Here is an 18,168-nt window from a genome sequence, read left to right as displayed (position 1 = left end):
TGTGAGGTCCTTGAAGGTAGGAATGGGAGTCATTTTGGAGTTTCTTTGAGCCTTTTTTTATCCCCAATAATAATAACAGTTAATATTTATAGGGAACTCCCTATGTACTAGGCACTGTGCTAAGTGCTTTATTTATTTATTATTTCATTTGATCCTCATAACAACCCTGTGAGGTAGGTGCTTATTATTCCATTTTATAGATGAGGAAACTGAGGCACACAGAGGTTAAGTGACATAGACAGTAAGTGTCTGAGGCTGGATTTGAACGTAGATCTTCCTGACTCCTGGCTCAGTGCTCCAACCACAGCATCATTTCACTGGCTCGGGCTTTGCACCGTGACTGGCACATGGTAACAGCTCAATAAACGTTAGTTGATATGAGTTGACTGACCTGACAGCTTGGCAATGTAAATGATATGTTGTCCCTCTCCTCTTTCCTAGCTGAAATTCTACCTACCCCTTCCAGTCCTTCCCCAAGGCTGTCCCAGTAATCTCTCCCAGGGTGACAGCTGTCCTCCTGTGACCTCATGCAGCCCTGTAGTAGGTCCCTCTTAAACATGATTGTGTATTGATATGGTTCCATTGACAACTGATGAAGGATTTATCTCAATGACTTGGAAAGGCTTAGGAACTCCAATCACCCTAATAACCAAACAGGATTCCAAAAGCCAATGATGAAACAAGCAAGCCACTTCCTACAGAGGGGTGATGGACTCTGCCCGTTGGGTGTATTTTTTGGACATGGCCCAGGTGGGAATTTATTTTGCTTGATTATACATGTTTGTTACAAGGGTTTCAATGCTACCACCCACCAGGGAAGGGAAAAAAAGTAAATTTTCATTCATGGAAAAAAATTAATTTCATTTGAAAAAGGAGTCTTTGTCTCACTCTCCTAATTAGACTCTAAACTCCATGAGGGCAGGGGCTATGACTTATCTCAATTTTTTATCCTCCTAGCACCTAGAACAATGCTAGGCACACAAGACAAATGTTTGTTGACTGACTGAAAAGGGTTTATTGAAACAAAAAAAATGAGTTTTGAACCTGGACTGGCATTTAATTAACCACCCTCTCTAAGCATGCACTCACTGTATGAGCAGGATTCAGCACAACAAATCATATTCAATATTAAAACCAGCTTTCACTATCAAGTATTGGCTGGTGGCTCAGGGGCTCCCCCATCTTGTGGTCCACCCCAGAGAAGGTATCATATCACCACCTTGACCTCTCCCCCCCAGAGGGAGGGCTCCTGAAGCCCAACACAGTTCTCTGGGAGACTGATACCACACACTCAACAAACAGTTGAACTTGACTGAAGGGAAGATTTTCCAAGCTCCCTTTTGAACATCCTTGAAGACAAGCAACAGCATTTCCCCAGGAATTTCTAGCCAAGAAATAAATTGAAGGTGTATTTTCTTAACCATTCCTCCAGAAGGCAAGGTTATAGCAAAACCCCTTAATAACGCAGTTCCCTCTTACCTTTCTAGTCTTCTTAACCCTTTATTCCCCTCTACTCATTCTCAGATCCAGCTGCACTTGGCTTCCTTCCAGACTCAATTCAAATTCCACCTGCTGCAGGAGACCTTTCCTGTCTCCCCCACTGGTAGTTCTCCCCACTCCCCCTCCATCCAGGTGGCACAATGGATAGAGCAGTGGGCTGGGAACCAAGAAGACTCCTCTTTCTGAGTTCAAATCTGGCCTCAGACATTTACTAGCTGTGTGACCCTGGGCAAGTCACTTCACCCTGTTTGCCTCAGTTTCCTTATTGGAAAAATGAAGGAAATGGAAAACCACTCCAGTATCTTTGCCAAGAAAAACTCAAATGGGGTCATGGAGAGTTGAATGCGACTCAATGACAACAATGACAGTGTCACTTTCAGGTCCCATCAGCTTAACATTTCACTAGGGCAAATTTGAGAACAGAAATAGGTTCTATGAAAAAAGCCTGATTTTTTCCCAATGATTTCCAACATTCACAGTACTTTAAAAATGTAATGTCCTATATGAACGTCCACAAGAAATGCTTTCACAGCCCCCACACAATGGAACTTTGTGGCAACCCTGAAATGGGGGTGGGGAGAGGGCTGACTGGTTACCTGCCTTAAGGCTTCCTTAAGGAGCGAGAGAGGGACCAGCTATGATCAGTGCTATTCTTCTATTCTGAGTTATTATTTCACCTGACTCTGTTGATTTGGTTTTGAAAAAGATTTATCTGATTATTTCTTTACAAATTATTCATAAAAGAATTCTCCATCACAAAAATCCAGCTTTCCCATTTCCTCTGCAATCCGTACCAGATTATAAACTCTGCTTCTCCTCCAGAACCTAGCACAGCTTTTTCTACATAGTAGATGCTTAATAAGTGTCAACTTAAAATGTAAACAGTTAGATTTCCTTTCCTCCACTCTTTCCAATGGCAAAGCAGCACAGATATATGAATGAAGTAGACTAGAGGTTTGATGACACATCCTCTTGCTTGAGGTAGGGGAAAGAACATTGAACTAGAAAACAGGACACCTGGGTTCCCTGGTTCAGGCTCTGAAGGCGACTCTCTGTGTGACCTTGTTACTCCCCCTCTCCAGTCTGGGTTTCCACATCTCTAAAATACAGGGCTTGAATAATGACTAAGGCCAGGCTTTAAGGCTTACAAAACACTTTCCTTATAGCAACATGCTGGAGGTAGGGAGGACCAGGGGAATTTAATTCAACTGACACAATGATCTAGAACCCTACTACATTATCCAGTACATAAAAAGTGGTCATGCAACCTCTGCTTGAAGGTCTCCAAAGTAGAAGGTAAGGAAGATAGGGAAGGAATGATTATTTTTCATTTTGCAGACAGGGAAACTGAGGCTCGCTCTGAACTTGACTGACCCCTGGTTTTTACAGCTAATAGGTATCAGAGTCAGGATCTGAACCCATGCCCACAACATGATACTAGTTAAGTCTACACAGAGCAGGAGTGGGGAACCTGCTACCTCAAGGACACATGTGGCCCTCTAGGTCCTTAAGCATGGCCCTTTGATGGAATCTAAACTTCATAGAACAAATTCCTTAATAAAAGGATTTGTTCTGTAAAACTTGGACTTAGTCAAAAGACCATGTCCAAGGACTTAGAAGGCCACATGTGGTCTTGAGGCCCCAGGTTCCCCACCCTTGATAGAACATTTGGAAAGTTCCTGCCAGCTCTGATTTTCCATGGTTTTCTAATCCATGGAGAAACATTTGTGATGAGGACAAGTCTTGTTGTCTTCAGCCTTAGAGGTGAAGTGGGGTTTGGAGGGATCAGCTAGGAGAAGCCAAGGTTAAGTGAAGACATTCACCCAATGCTCCCACCTTTGGGTTTTGGGGGTACCAAAGACAGAGGCCAAAAATACCACCTGGCATAGAGGAGAGAATATATCCAACTTTTTCTTTCTTGAACTTGAGACATTAACCAATCAAGGGCACTAACCAGTCATAACACTTCCCTCTGCAATGTGATAATATCTATTCCCTCAAAATGGTGTCATGTCATTTTCTAAATAGTACAAAGAGCTTTGCTTAACATGATCTCATGCATTCTTGCAACACACTGGAGGCGGGGAGGACCAGAGGAGTTTAATTCAACTAACACAATGATCTAGAACCTAACTACACTATCCAATACATGAAAAGTGGTCATGCAACCTCTACTCGAAGGCCTCCAAAGTAGAAGAGCCCACTGCTTCTGGAGGCAGCCCATCCTACTGTGGAATAGCTCTATCTGTTAGACAGTTCTTCCTGATATCAAGGTTTGACTGGGTCATTTGTAATTCCTACCCATTGTTCTTGGTTCTGCCCTTTGGGGCCAGCCAGAACTAGTCTAACCTTTCTGTTCCATATGATCACTCCTCAAATACTCAAAGTTAGATACAGCACCCTCCAGAAGGGGAAGAAGGGAAAGGAACAAGTATTTCCAGAGGGCCTACTATGTGCCAGGAGCTGTGCTAAATGTTTTTCCAAACGTTATCTCATTTGATCCTCTCAAATGAGAACTCTGTGAGGTAGGAGCTATCATTCTCATTTTATAGCCGAGGAAACTGAGGCAGCCAAAAGTTAAATGTCTTGCTCAGGGTCACACAGCTACTAAGTCTGAGGGCTGATTTGAACCCAGGTTTGCTCGATTACAGGTCCAAAATTCTATTCCCTGGCCCACCTTGCTGAGTCTTCTCTTTTTGAGCCTAAAAGTCCCCAGGTCCTTTACCTGACCCTTAAATGACTCAAGACTCTTCATCATTAGAGTTGTCTTTTTTCCTGGAAGCTATAAAAGCTTACATATCTGGGTAAATTTGCTCTTCCCCACTTTCTTTAAGGGTCTTTGTCATGGTGTGTGTGTGTGTGTCCCATAGAAGGTACAGAAGACATGCTTTTTGTTTCACTGATTGCTTAATAAATGAGTACTCCCAAACAGAAAACAAATCAGTAATGATCCCAGGACCAGAAGGAGGGTTTGTTTCATGACTTCCCAACTCTGTGTTCTGATTGGAGCAGATGAGCTATCCTGGCTGAAAGAGGAAGGCATCCTGAGAAAGAGGCATGAGGCAGCCATAAGCCAGGAGCTGCAGCCCTGGCAACCCCAGGAACCATAATTACTGAAGACCTGGAAAAGAAAGCTTCCACCCCCAAAGTCCTGGCCTTGTCAAATGGTTCCATATCAGTAACAGTGAGAATCTGATCAATGGAAATGACATTGAAAAAGAAGAATTGCCATATGTTTGGTGTAAGGACCACAGGGCCTTGCCATTTGCCTTGCTGTAGCAACCTCCTAAATTTCCCTCTATGAGGATATGGGCTCCTTGTGCACAAGGGCTGCCTTGCCCTTCTATCTGAATCCTTAGTGCTTAGCATGTAGTAATAAGCATTAAGTAGTTTAAGATGCTTAGAATGCTTTAAAATGGATAGAACACTGACCCTGGAGTCAGAAGGATCTGAGTTCAAATCTAGCCTCAGACACTGGACACTTAATAGCTGTGTGACCCTGGGCAAGTCACTTAACCCCGACTGCCTCACCAAAAAAAGTTTTGGGCTTTTTCCCTCCTCTAGGGGTTTTTCCCATCCTCTAGGGGTTTTGTTTCCTTCTTTGTAAAATATGATAGTTGGCCCAAATGAGCTCTGAGATGCCTTATAGCTCTAACCATTCTATGATGTTGCAAAATAGAATAGTAACAACTCTTATTTCTATCACAGGGCCACAAGGTTAGGAGGGACCCCCCAGAGTTCTCGTTTATGACACACCTGACCAACAACCTCCTCAACGCCACTTCCAAGCAAGTTGTCCCCAAACCTTTGGCTGGAAGAGCTCTAGTGAAGGAGAATCCACTAGACTTTGAGGTTTCCAAAGCGCCTCCTTCATGGTAAATTTGTGAGGTATGTGGTGAGAATATCATTCTTCCCATTTTACAGATCTCAAACAAGGCTCAGATGAAATGCTAATTTATGGACAGTCTTAAAGCTAGTAAGAGTTGGCGCCACAATTTGAAATCAGAATTACAGCATGCTGTCTCCTTATAGGATGGTAAGGTCCCTGGACAAGAGCAAAGTACTAGGGAGCTGTTAACATTTATTAGATGGGTACTATGTGCCAGGTAATGGGCATGCAGTTCTCTAGATGAAAACAAAGAATTGTCTCCTTGTTTTCTTCCTTCTGCCAAGGAGGAAGCCCAAGGCCTGGAAGGTTGGCTGCCCAGCCAAGGAGGAAGCCCAAGCCCTGGAAGGTTGGCTGCCCAGCCAAGGAGGAAGCCCAAGGCCTGGAAGGTTGGCTGCCCAGCCTCGGCTGCCTCTCTCCAAAAGGTTGGCCAAAGATAGGAAGAAGGGTAGGTGACCAAGGCTGGCAGCAACGGCTCCAGCTCCCATCCGTCGCGTAGGAAGGAAAGTGAATTTCTTCCAGTCATGCAGAAATGAAAATATGTGAAGCCAAATGAAAGATATTTCCTGGAGGTGGTAACCCAATTATGCAAATAACTCAGGAGCTGAGTAAGATGTTCGAGGGGGCTGTGCTCCAGGGAGGCAGCCCTAGGCTGTCTTCCTCAGTCCCACCTGCCTGGCTGGCTCTCCCACCATCTGCACAGAATCCAACTGGTCACCCTCTCGGGCTGCTGCTGCCGCTGCTGCTGCCTGACATGGCTGGGCTTCTCTTGTAATATGACCACACTCGGAAGCTCTAGGTAACTCACATAATCTTCCTTCCTTTCTTTTTTTTTTTTCATCACATGATAGATGAAGGAACATCCCACGAGAGATTGATTTCTCCAGTAAATTGGTTCTAATGTCATATCCTCTCCCTCCCTATTGCTGTCTGTCACCATCTTTCTCTCCCTCTGTCTGCTCAGACTTTGCACATCTGTTACTAGCCTAGGTATTACTCTAAGAATTTATTTTTCCCTTCATTTTAAATTTATTGGGTGTAATGGAGTGGCAACTTTTCAGTCGTCCAGCTCAAAATAATGTAGTTTAGACATGGTTTCAGTGACGGCCCAGAACAAAACTCTTACTGCAAATAGCTTTTCTTAGGCAGCCAGCTTTGATATTTTATTGGACCAAACAGAGTTATTCCCGTCTCCACCATGGAAGGGGAAGGAAGGGCTGGAGGAAGGGGGTGGGGAGTGGTAAATGACACATCATGGAGTGGATCCAAAGCTTTTGCATCCTCTTGTGGCCTTTCACTGCGTCATCTTTCCAAAAAGTTGCCCGATAACTGTTGACAGGCACTTCCTGGTCTTTTTCTCATCTTAAAAAGGATGCCACAGACTGACTGCAATCTGAAGCATCTAGGGGACTCCATTCTCTTAAAATAAAGACCAAACTACCTCTTTTGTGGTCATAGTTTTAGCCAAGATTATAATAAGCTATTTAAACTTTGTGCCAATCATATGCCCAGGGACTGACCAGTTTCATCTGCCTCTGTTCTTGAGGAGACTTGGCCATATCTGTAGTCTCCTGTTTCTAAGTCCAGGGGAGGGAACACACCCCTGGATTAACACCAGCAAGGCTATAGGGTGGAGTGGTGGAGCCTGCCCTTAGGTCAGTTATTCAGTCTGGATGTCCTTCTCTCTGCTGTTCCCCTTCCAAACAACACATAATTTCCAAAAGAAAACCTCCATTTTAAAAAATTTCTTGTGCTCAACTGAATCCTGATCATCTGACATCAGAAGTCTTCCCTCTATTCCCTCCTTTCAGTCTGACAGGTGGAGACTTGAGTTTGGGGGTGTCATCTCTATTTGAGAAAGCCTATACTTACATTTAAGCCCCTGTGTGCTCAGAGACCGCCCGACCAGCCACCAGCCTTCCCTATGCCTTCTGCTCTGTGAAGGGCTGTCTGGGGCTGGATTCCCAACCATCTGTCCCAAGTCTGCTCAGCCTTCCCTCAACATGGCTCCCACAACCCCCAATCCTGAGCCTGAGCCCTCCACAAATAGAGGTCTACCAAAGTAAAATCATCAGCTCAGTGATGCTGGTGATGCTCCCTCCAAACCTGCAGTAGCACCTAAACTGAGTCACCAGAAGGTAACAACCCACCCACCTATGAGGGCTAGGAGCCTCTCATGGGCTCTTTTAAAGCTACTTGCTGTCCAGTACCCTTCAGAATGCTGCAGGGTCAGGCCCAGGCCTGGGCCTCCACTTCGACAGTCAGTGGGAATTATTTCCTCATCTTGCCTAGGGGAAGTCTTACTTGAAGCTCCCAGTGTCAGTGGTGCAACGGCCTAAAATCAGAGAAGGGTCAGGGCTAAAATGGCTAGCTCCTTCACCCAGCACTCTGCAGCCCAGCTCCTTTCTCTGCCCACTGTACTGCTCCACGGCCTCCCAAATGTAGGGTGAGGGGAAGGGTGCATCTTTGTTAGGCAGCACAAGCATCCTTCCCATCGTCCCCTCCAGCACCTCCCTTTCCCATGGTACCCCCCCCCCCCCGTAAAGGTTTTTGCCAGCCGAAGTTTGAAGGCAAGCAGCCCTCTCCTGACAACCTTTGGGTAATCGGCAGCCCCAGCTCAGCCAGGCCGCCTCACACCTCTTTGAGGAGAGGGGGAAACAAGCGATGTCCCCACACATTGCCAGGGAAACAAAAAGTTTACAAACTCTCAGGCTGGGGGAGGTGGTGGAGAAGGGAAATCTAGTTGGTAAGGCTGCCAACCTCCCCACCCTCCATCCTCAGCAATGGCATCTGAAGGGGCTGGGGGGGGGGGCGCAATATGGCCGGAGGGCAGCCCTGCCAGCCCCTGTTTTCCCGGTGGGGATGCAGGAAGGCAAAGCCTGGAGATGGGGAGTGGGGAAGATGATGACTTACTGTCCTGAGGTCGGGCGGAGATGCGAGGTAACTTCACAATCACAACCAGGAATCCAGAAGGGGCTTTTTTTTTCTTTTTTCCTTAACTTATTTGCAGTTGTCGTGAACAAAAACAAAAAACACACACAAAAAAGGAAGGGGGCTTAACCTTCAGGGAGCGGGAGCAGGTGGAGGTGGGGAGAGTGCTGAAATCTCCAGTCTTTTCCCCTCACCACCCTGGGAAACTTCAGGTTCTGGAAAACCGCAGGTCCGAGGTTCGGAGAGCAGACGCCGCTGCCCGTCCCATACTCCGGTGGCCCGGCCCCTTCGCGCTCCTCCCGGCCGGGCCCAGCCCGGCCCAGCCCAGCTCGGTCTGTCCAGCTCCCCAGGCGAAGGACTCGGGTGGGCAGGCCGGCTCCTTCCTGCAGGATCCCCACCCGCTCCGGCCAGCCCTGTCTTGGGGTCCTCCAACAAATGCGCGCCCTTCCCCTTTCTAAGGGGAAAAAAGTGTATACAAAAGATTTTCTAATAAAATCGATCGTTAGCCCCTACCCCGTGCTGGGCAGGCAAGCGAAGCTGTGGCGGGGCGCGCTTTGCAAAACCAGCCGCTTCGAGCTGCCCGGCTCTTTGGTATCTGGGTGTCTCTCCGTCGGTGTGTGGGTTTGTCTGTCTGTGAATCTGCCTCTCACGGGAACTTGCGGCGCCCGCCCCGCTCTCTCTGCCTCCGCCTTCCCCTCAGCGCCGCGGTTGCTGCTCCACCTGCCTCGCTCGCTTCACCCATCTAGGTCCTTCCTTCTCCTGCCCTCAGGCTCCTCCCCGGGGCGCACCGGCTCTCCCTTAGCTGCGGGCGGCTGGGCGCCCCGGGTCAAGCTCGGGGGGCCTTCCGAGCCATGGACAGAAAGAACGTCCCCTCCCCGACCCCGCGCCGGCGCCCCTGAACAGTCCTCTGGGCAGCAAGCGGGGTGGGGAGGCGGCCTGCCCGGGCAGGCAGCAGAGGGTCGGCTCGGGTCCTGGAGCGAGGAGGGGAGGGAGACTGCGGCTTCGGTCCCGAGCCCGGGTCGGAGTGCAAGGGGAGTCCCGAGCGCTCCGAGCGCTCTGCTTAGCTGCCCCGGGCGGTGCGCTCTGCTGGCGCCTGTTCGGCGGTGTCCAGCTCAGCGCATGGGGAGCTGGAGCTTCCTAGGGCTGCTGCTGCCGCCGCCGCCGCCTCTGCTGCTGCCGCTGTCGCCACCACCGCTCCCCTCCGGTTCCTCTTGCTACGGCCATCTGGTGCGTGTCCCTGCAACTTCGGAGCGCCCCGGGCGCTGTCGGGCCCCGCAGGCTCCCCCTGCTCCGGGGACTCGGCTGCCCAGGAGCCCGGAGCTGCCCCCTTTAGCGCTGGGGTACCTTGAACCTCGGCCGCAGCGCCGGGCGAGTGCTACACTCCCGGGCCGGCCCCGAGGCTCTGAGGCCGGCCTCTCCGCAGGGCTCCCGGGCAGAAGCGTGCGCGCCTGGCCCCAGCCTTCGGAGAGGCTCGGGGAGACCAGAAGACTGAGAGAGGGAAGGAGATCGCAGCTGGCAGTCGGCAGTAGACTGCTGTGAGTGTGTGTGTGTGTGCGTGCGTGCGCGCGGGAGCGCGTGTGTGTGTGTGAGTGTGTGTAAGTGCGTGTGCGCGGCGGGGGGAGGGCGTAGGGAGCCTCCCCCACCCGCCTCCTCCTTGGGCTCTCCGGGAGGGGGGAGGTTTGGCGGTGGCTCGCTCCCCCTCTCCTTCCCGAAGCTGCCAGTCCTCGGCTGGCCCTAGGGAAGCCTCCCTCCCCAGTGTCCTCGCCAGCCCTCCCCACCTCTGCTCTCTCCAGCAGCCCCGGCGGCCTTCTGCCTATCCGTCTTTGCAACCCTGTCCCCCGACACGGCTCCCCCGGCTTCTTTCGAAAGGATTGGAGGAGGAAGAGAGGGAGGGGACGGGTTCTGGCTAGTGGGCGCTCGCCTCGTGGGCTTCTGTTTGCGCCTTTCCTGGGTGGATTTGGAGGGGGACTGGCTTGGCAGCTTGGGCAGAAGCAGGGTGGGGGGAACCCCACTTAGAGCGGCCGTGTAACTCCGTCTTGCAAATTCACCTCGGAGTTTTATGGGGCTGTTTCCTGGGATTTATTTCTCGGTAATGTTTGAGGTCCAGGAGGAGAGGGGAGGGCGGGCGCCCATCCTCCTCATCTCCCTCCCTCTTCTTTTTCTTGTTTATTCTCTTCTTCTTCCTCCTCCTCCTCCTTCTCTTCCTCTTCCTTCTCCTCCTTCTCCCCCTCCTCGCCTTCTCCTAGATGCGGTGGGACCCCCTATTCTGAGCCACCCCCTCGGAGCCTGGCTGGCTCCCCACGCTGTCTATCTGTCTCCTCCTGGCTCCCTCCTCTAGGCTCCCAGGTCCCTAACAGCCTCACCGGCCGCCCCCGGCCGCTGCGCAGCGCGGCCTGCAGAGGGCGCTCTCCCACTGCAGCAGCCGGAGCTCCGCCGGCTGCTTCCCCCACAACAGATGTCAGACAAAATACTCTGTCGCGTCGCTGGTCCAGAGCTTTAATGGTGAAAAAGGAAAAAAAAAAAAGGAAAAAAAATACAGGATTCCTCTCTTCCCGGCTTGGCCCTCCGGCCTTCGCTTATTTGCATATTACTTTGCATACCATTTGCATGTTATTCATTTAATGTTCAGAAATCCCCCAAAGCCACTGCCCCCGTCTCCCAAGTACCTTACTTCTGCTCTCTCTTTTCCCAATGCCTCCCGCCCTGCCTGCTCCTTTCTAAAGTCTCCCCTCCCCCCATAGCCTCGGTTCCTTTCCCTGAAGAACTCAAAAGTGTTTTGTGGGCACCATCTCAGATGCTCGAATGTAGCCTTATTTCTGCATTTCTCTGAAGTAGCTCTTCCTTTTCCCCTCCCCTTTTCTCCCACCCCCCCATCCCCCTCACTTTCTCAGAGGGAGGTTGGGGTTTTAGAGCTATAATGCAAAAATTAAAATGAAAAAATAACCGGTACAGGAGATGCAGGTCACTCATTTACATATCCTTTGGCATAAAGCTGCAGTCGAGGGGCCCCGATCCCCAATTCCCCACTACAGAAAATAAAACAATAGGCCATCTTCCTTCCTCTCTTCTCAGGGTCAGAGACTGTCCCCTAGACCCTTGTCCATCCATTAGCTCTGAATCCGGTCCCTGCTGCCCTAGGTGAATTATGGTGACCTCTGGGAGCCCTAAGTGAGGTTGTCAATAATCCACCGGGAAAAGTCATTCTAGGGACTGCTTCCCAGGTCCCTGAGACCATTCTGAACCACAGCAGCAATAATAATAGTACTTTACAGTTGTACAACATTTGCAGCTTTCAAATCACTTTCATATCCATTATTCAATTGCGTTTAAACATTTATTAAGTACCTGGTATATGCAAAGCTCTGCAGCTTGCTTATTCCAGTGATCCCAGTGACCTAGGAAGGCAGGCAGACACTATTTGGCATTTGGATGGGACTTCATGCCACACACCTTCACAACACCCACCCCTATAAAGTTAGAGAGCAAAATGCATTCACACAGACTTCTTTTCTCATGCCTGGAAGATATGCCCTCCTCATGTCAGCCTTTCACAGCCTTTGCACACCCTTCAGGCCTCAGCTCATGCACCATTTCCCCCATAAAGCCTCCTCTGATCCTCTTCTTTTCCCCCCTGGCAGTCATCAACAAACCCTTATTAAATACTATGATCCAGGTATTGTAGTAGATTAGTATAGATATGCACTGTGGATACACAATGAAAGGGAAAGAGGTGCTCCCTCAAGGAGCTCCCATTCTGCCAATGGCCTTGACTCCCTCTCTACTTTTCTTTTTTTTTTTTTGTCTTTTGGAGGGGGAAGGCAGGGCAATTGGGATTAAGTGACTTACCCAAGGTCACAAAGCTTAGTTAATTGTTAAGTGTCTGAGGCCGGATTTGAACTGAGGTCCTCCTGACTCTAGGAATGTGCTCTATTCACTTCACCACCTAGCTGCCCCCTCTACATTTTCCTAGGACATTTTGAAGCTGTCCTTTGCCCCCTCATACCTTATTTTACATGACACTTGTATTAAGTCCCCACTATGTTCCAGGTACTATGCTAACCTCTGGAGATACAAAAAGACAAAAGACAGTCACTGCTGTCAAGGAGCTACAATCTAAGGGGAAAGGCAACAAGCAGACTAATATGTACAAACAAGTCATTGGCAGGATACATGGGAGAGAATCAACAGAGGGAAGGTGCTAGCATTAAGGGGGATGAGGAAAGCCTTCTTGCAGAAGATGGGATTTTAGCTGGGACTTGAAGGAACCCAGGGAATCAGGGAGACAGAGATGAGGAGGGAGAATATTCCAGGCATGGAGCACAACCAGCAAAAATGCCTGGAGCTGAGTGTCTCATTCCAGGAACAGTAAAGAGGCCAGTGTTATTGAATCACACTGTTATTAGGGGGGAAGGGGGAGAGAGGTTTTGAATGCCAAACAGAGTGTTTTATATTTGACCCTGGAGATTACAGGAGCCACCGGACTTCATTGAGTAAGGCTACAATTTCATTTTAGAATGATCACTTTGGCAGCTGAGTAAAAGGGTGGACTGGGGTGGGGATAGATTTGTGGACAGCAGACCCACCAGTAGGCTTTTGCCATAATCTGGGAGTGTGGTGGGCCAGGGGATGAGTGCCTGAGCTAGGGCTTGGTGGGGTTAGTACTGGGCACTGGGGCATACAATCAAAAACAGTATTTTAAAAGGCTCTTTGCTCAAAGAGCTTTCATATATACAATACACTAAAACAATCCAAGACAGTTGAGAAAGTTAACTATCATGAACTTCCTGGTAGTAAAGGCTTCCCATAAGACAACGTCTGAGCTGAGCTTTGAAGGATTCCAGGAGATCAAAGAGAAGAGGAGTTGTATTCTAGGTATGAAATGACATTGTAATCTGGTCAGGCTGAACTCCAGAATTGTGCCATGGAATTTGACACTTCTCTTAGGACTAAGAGGTTAAGTGACCTGCCCAGGACCACATAGTCAGTAGTATATGACAGAAATGGGGCTTGAACTCAGATTTTCCTGGGTCCAAGGAGGACTTTCTTATCCATTATTGCATGTTCCCTCTCACCTCATTTAATGCACTTTTTGAAATTCCCTGTCATTATTAGTCATAATTTTGATTTAGTAATTTTGACATAAATTTGATCAGTAAAGTTCTGTACCCTGAAAAGAGTTAAATTTCTGGATTTTTCTGTTTGCAACTTAACTCATTAAAGCAGGTAGCAAAAAACACTGGTTTGACAACTGAGAAATTGAAAAAAAAAAGCCCACTGTGAAATCATCACACATCACATTCCAAAAATGCATAAAAATTAGACAGCTCTCTAGCCCCAGGGCCTGAAGCAATTTAACTATGCCTAAAAGGAAGTGGAAAGTGGGCAAACAGGAGTTTGAACCCTGACTCTTGGCGAGTAATTCTCTAATATTCTCTCTGAATTGCTGCATTGAGTATTTCAATTAAAAAGTAGAAATCTAGCCAGTAGAAATGTACACTTGATTTCATGCCAGAGAATCTAGATTCAAGGGACACTTTCACTATTTACTATCTGTGTGACCTTTAGGTAAGCCATATAAATCTCTGGCCTCAGTTTGCATATCTGCAAAAGGGGGTAGGGTAGACTAGCTGACCCCCAAGATTCCTTCCAGTCCTAAATCTCTGAATCTATAGCTATGCCACAAAATGGATAGTGTGGTATAGGGCAAAAATCACAGGTCTCCATTGGGGGATACCTCAGTTTGAATCTAGGGTCTCCCCCACTTAATATCTTGTGTAACCTTTAGAAACTTATTTCTATTTTCTGGGTCTCTGTTTCCTCTTCTGGAAAATGAAAGTTCTAGACTAGATGATTTCCAGGCTCTCGTCTAACTCCAAATCCTATGACCCTACAATAAAATTTTTTTAATCGATCTCACAATTTCATTTGCATAATTTCCCACTGAGCAACTTCCTTGGTCAATACTGATTGGCACTTTCCCTGCAACTTATGATCTTGGTTGTCTGGACCACTGAGAGGTTAATCATCTCCCCCAGGTTCTCATGGTCAGTATGTGTCTGAGGTACTTCCTTACTCCACTTATAACTTCTCCTTATACTATAATCTCATTGGTCACTACCATCTATTGATGATCTAAGCAGAGATGAAAGATTGGAGGTCAAGGGGAGAAGGGACCATATGAATATCTTGGACAATAGATCTGACCTTATAAAAGCTAGCTGATTTCTCAGTCTCCTCTATGCCTACCTTTCCTTTGGAGGATGGGCAGGCAAATGCTTAAATTTTCTCGTCTTCAACTCTAATTAATTTCCTAAATTAGAAGTGGCCAATTCAATCAATCAACAACTATTTTACTTAATAACCCAACCCTGTCATAGGCATTCTATGGAATGTAAAGGATTTATTTTGACAAATATTTTCAAAGTCCCTATTATGTCTAGTGTTCTTTGAATGACAGTCATGCAGCACCATGACCTCAAAAGAATCAAAATTCTAAGTGACCCAAAGGGTAATGGAGAGATACAGGGTAAGTGTCATCAGGCTGTGGTAGATTATCAATAATCATTTTCAAGAGAAAGGAAGCATAACATATATCAGCAAGGAAAAGTGAAAGTGGAAATAGAGGAGGAGGGGCAGTTAGGTGGTGCAGTGGATAGAGCACCGGCCCTGGAGTCAGGAGGACCTGAGTTAAATTTCAGCCTCTGAGCAGACACTTTACACTTACTAGCTGTGTGACCCTGGGCAAGTCACTTAACCCCAATTGCCTGACCAAAAAAACCCAAAACAACCCAAAACCACACACACACACACACACACACACACACACACACACACACAGAAATAGAGGTGGATCTGTCATGTATTGAGAGTGAGAGATAACAGGTTGTAGGAAGGAGGGAAGGGCATAAGCATTTATTAAGCACCTACTATGTGCCAGCCACTGTGCTGAGTGCTTTACAAATATTTCATTTGAATCTTGAAACAAGCCTGGGAGGTAAATGCTATTGTTATGCCAATTTTACAATAGGGCAATTTACAATAGGGAAAACTGAGTCAAGTTAAGCAACTTGCCCAGGTTCACACATCTAGTAAGTGTTTGAGGCTGGATTTGAACTCAGGTTCTCCTGACCCCATGCCTGGAGCTTCTCGACTGTGCCACCATTTAGAACTGGAAGGGATCATGGAGAGTAAGGTACAAAAAAAGTTAAGTGAATTAGTGAGGGTTACATAGCTAGTGTCTGAGGTAGGATTTGAATTCAGGGCTTCCTTACTCCAAGGCTGGTGTCCTCTCTACTCCATCAATGTCAAACTGGTACTTCCACAATATTAAGGGAACCAGGGGAAATTTTATTTATGGATTTGTGGAATGATATAGACAAGAATTGTGTAAGATGAGAATGGGTAGATGGGTTGTAATCTGTTAGTAAAGGTAATACATATATTAATGGCATGGAACCATGAAAGTAGAAAAGCTCAAACTCTTTTCTTTCTAACCCTTTCTATGCCAACATTCTTAGAATCATCTTTGTCCTATGGACTGAGCTGTCCCCTCCTTTCATGAAATACTTTTCATTCCTGCTGGAACTGCTTAGTTGATGGGTATCTAAATTTTTTTCAGGCATGTTTTTGTCAAAGCCATCTAGATTTGCAACACCCACATTTCATTCTGAAAACAAAAACAACCCTCCATGGCCCTCCCTCCTGCTGTGTTTGGTCCCCTCAGTTTCCTGGGCCCTTAGGACTACCTCTTGAGAAGAAATGTAAAGGATATTATATCCATGCAAATGCCACCACCTCAAAGTTATTCACCAGTATCTCCTTGTGCTTTTTCTTTGGTGGTTTGCTCAGGAAAGACTTAAGCATAGAACACATCCTTCTACTACCAGCAGAAAAGAAGGGCAAATGGAAGAGAAAGAAAATTACCACATGTCCAAGTGAGATGAAGACCAATGAGCTCTGCCTTTGCTGCATCATTATCACTACCACCATCACCACCACTATTATCAATATCAATAATCATCATCGTTATCAATATCATCATCATCATCATCAATATCATCATCAATATCATCGTTGTTATCAATATCAATATCATCATGATCAATATAATCATTATCAATGTCATCATCATGATCAATATCATCATTGTTATCAATATCATCATCATCATTATCAATATCATCATGATCAATATAATCATTATCAATATCATCATCATGATCAATATCATCATTGTTATCAGTATCAATCATCATCACCACCACCATTGTTATCAATATCATCATTATCATTGTTATCAATATCATCATCATCATCATCATAACCACCACACCACTGCCACCACCACCATTATCCTGAAAGCTACATCACTTCTCTGCTCAGAAATCTTCAGTGGTTTCTTATTTCCTGCTTGGTAAGCTTTAACATCCTTTGCTTGACTTCCAAGGCCCTCCATGAAATGGGTACCACCCTACCTTTCTAGACTTCTTACTTCATTTTATTCCCTTTCCTATTCTTTAAGCTCTAGCTAAACAGGACAACTCTCTGGCAGCCTCAATAGACTCCCAGTTTTGCAGCTCTGATGCCTTTGCTCATGCTATTCCCTGTGTCCAAGGTTCACCTCTTTAGCTCTTGGGCTTCTCCCCATCCTTCAAAGACCAACTTAATTGCTCCCTCCTTCTCTAATCTTCTAGTCTATAATAGTTTTCCTTCTTTGATATTACATAATACTTGTTTAGTACCATCCTAATGAACTTGTTATTTTTGAATATTATAGTCATTCCCCCTATTTGGATCATATTCCTGTTTGACTTTCAGCTTCCTAAGGGCAGGTCTTTGTCTTACCTAAACCTTGTGTAACACAGGTCAGTTGCGCTACAGAAAGTATTCCATTATTTCTGCTCCTTCCTTCCTCCTATCAGTGCCTAGCACAGAAATGAACATAATTGGTCCATAATAAACATAAAATGAATAGAAGCAAATCAAAATAATTAGCCAGTGGGGAGATATTTTTGAGTAAGTTGAATAGAAGAGATATTTTGAGTTCCTCAAAGCATAACCCATAGTCTAGGTTCTGGGTAGACTAAAGTCTATGGATTCAATCATTCCCTGGAATGTCATATAATCCCAGAATTCTAGAATAGGTGAACCAGCCCTTTCAATCAATAAATTGGCATTTATCTCAGTCTCGGCTGACTTGGCACTGGATACTATAGTGAAACCATAGAAATCACTGAATCTAACCCCTGAATTCAGCATAGGAAAAAACAGAAGCCCAAAGATGTTGAAACTTGTCCAAGATTAGCCAGGTAGTAACTGGCAGAGCTAAGATAAAAACTCAGGTCTTCTCACTCTAACCCAATGCTTTTGGGATGAAGAAGGCCCTTCGGAGGATCAGAGATTTAAAGCTTATTTAGTTAATCCCTCTTGTTTTATAGATGAGAAAACTGAGGGCTACAGAGGTGAAGTTATTTTCCCAAGGTCACAAAAATGATAAGTGGGAGAGACAGGATTTGAACCCAAGTCCTGTGACTAAATCTGGTGCATTGATTATAGATTGACCTATGATCTAGAGGCAACTAGATGTTGCAATGGATAGAGTGCCACCAGACCTGGAGTCAGGAAGACTCATCTTTCTGAGTTCAAATCTGGCCTCAGATACTACTTACTAGCTATGTGACCCTGGGCAAGTCATTTAAACTTATTTACCTTAGTCTCCTTATCTGTAAAATGAGCTAGACAAGGAAATGACAAAGCACTCCAGTATCTTTGACAAGAAGGTCCCAAATGGAGTCATAAAGAGTCATACATGACTGAAATAACTGAAAAGCAATCTAGGATATGGTTAAGGG

At 46.5% G+C, this 18,168-nt stretch overlaps 1 protein-coding gene across 4 annotated transcripts in view; it reads right to left on the bottom strand.

Moving 5' to 3' along the window:
• Positions 1-9,858, bottom strand: part of CBFA2T3 (CBFA2/RUNX1 partner transcriptional co-repressor 3) — a 130,202-nt gene extending 120,344 nt beyond the window's left edge. For all 4 annotated transcript variants that reach the window (XM_069085547.1, XM_069085549.1, XM_069085550.1 and 1 more), the window contains exon 1: positions 8,300-9,858. The gene's annotated coding sequence lies outside the window, so the exon portion shown is untranslated. The remainder of the gene's footprint in view (positions 1-8,299) is intronic.
• Positions 9,859-18,168: the final 8,310 nt, after the last annotated feature.

The sequence above is a fragment of the Petaurus breviceps genome, unplaced genomic scaffold (assembly GCF_028583685.1).
Source record: "Petaurus breviceps papuanus isolate PSGF00001 unplaced genomic scaffold, PetGlider_PUasm1.0 176, whole genome shotgun sequence".
Classification (NCBI taxonomy): Eukaryota; Metazoa; Chordata; class Mammalia; order Diprotodontia; family Petauridae; genus Petaurus; species Petaurus breviceps.
This window is presented reverse-complemented; position numbering and strand designations above follow the sequence as displayed.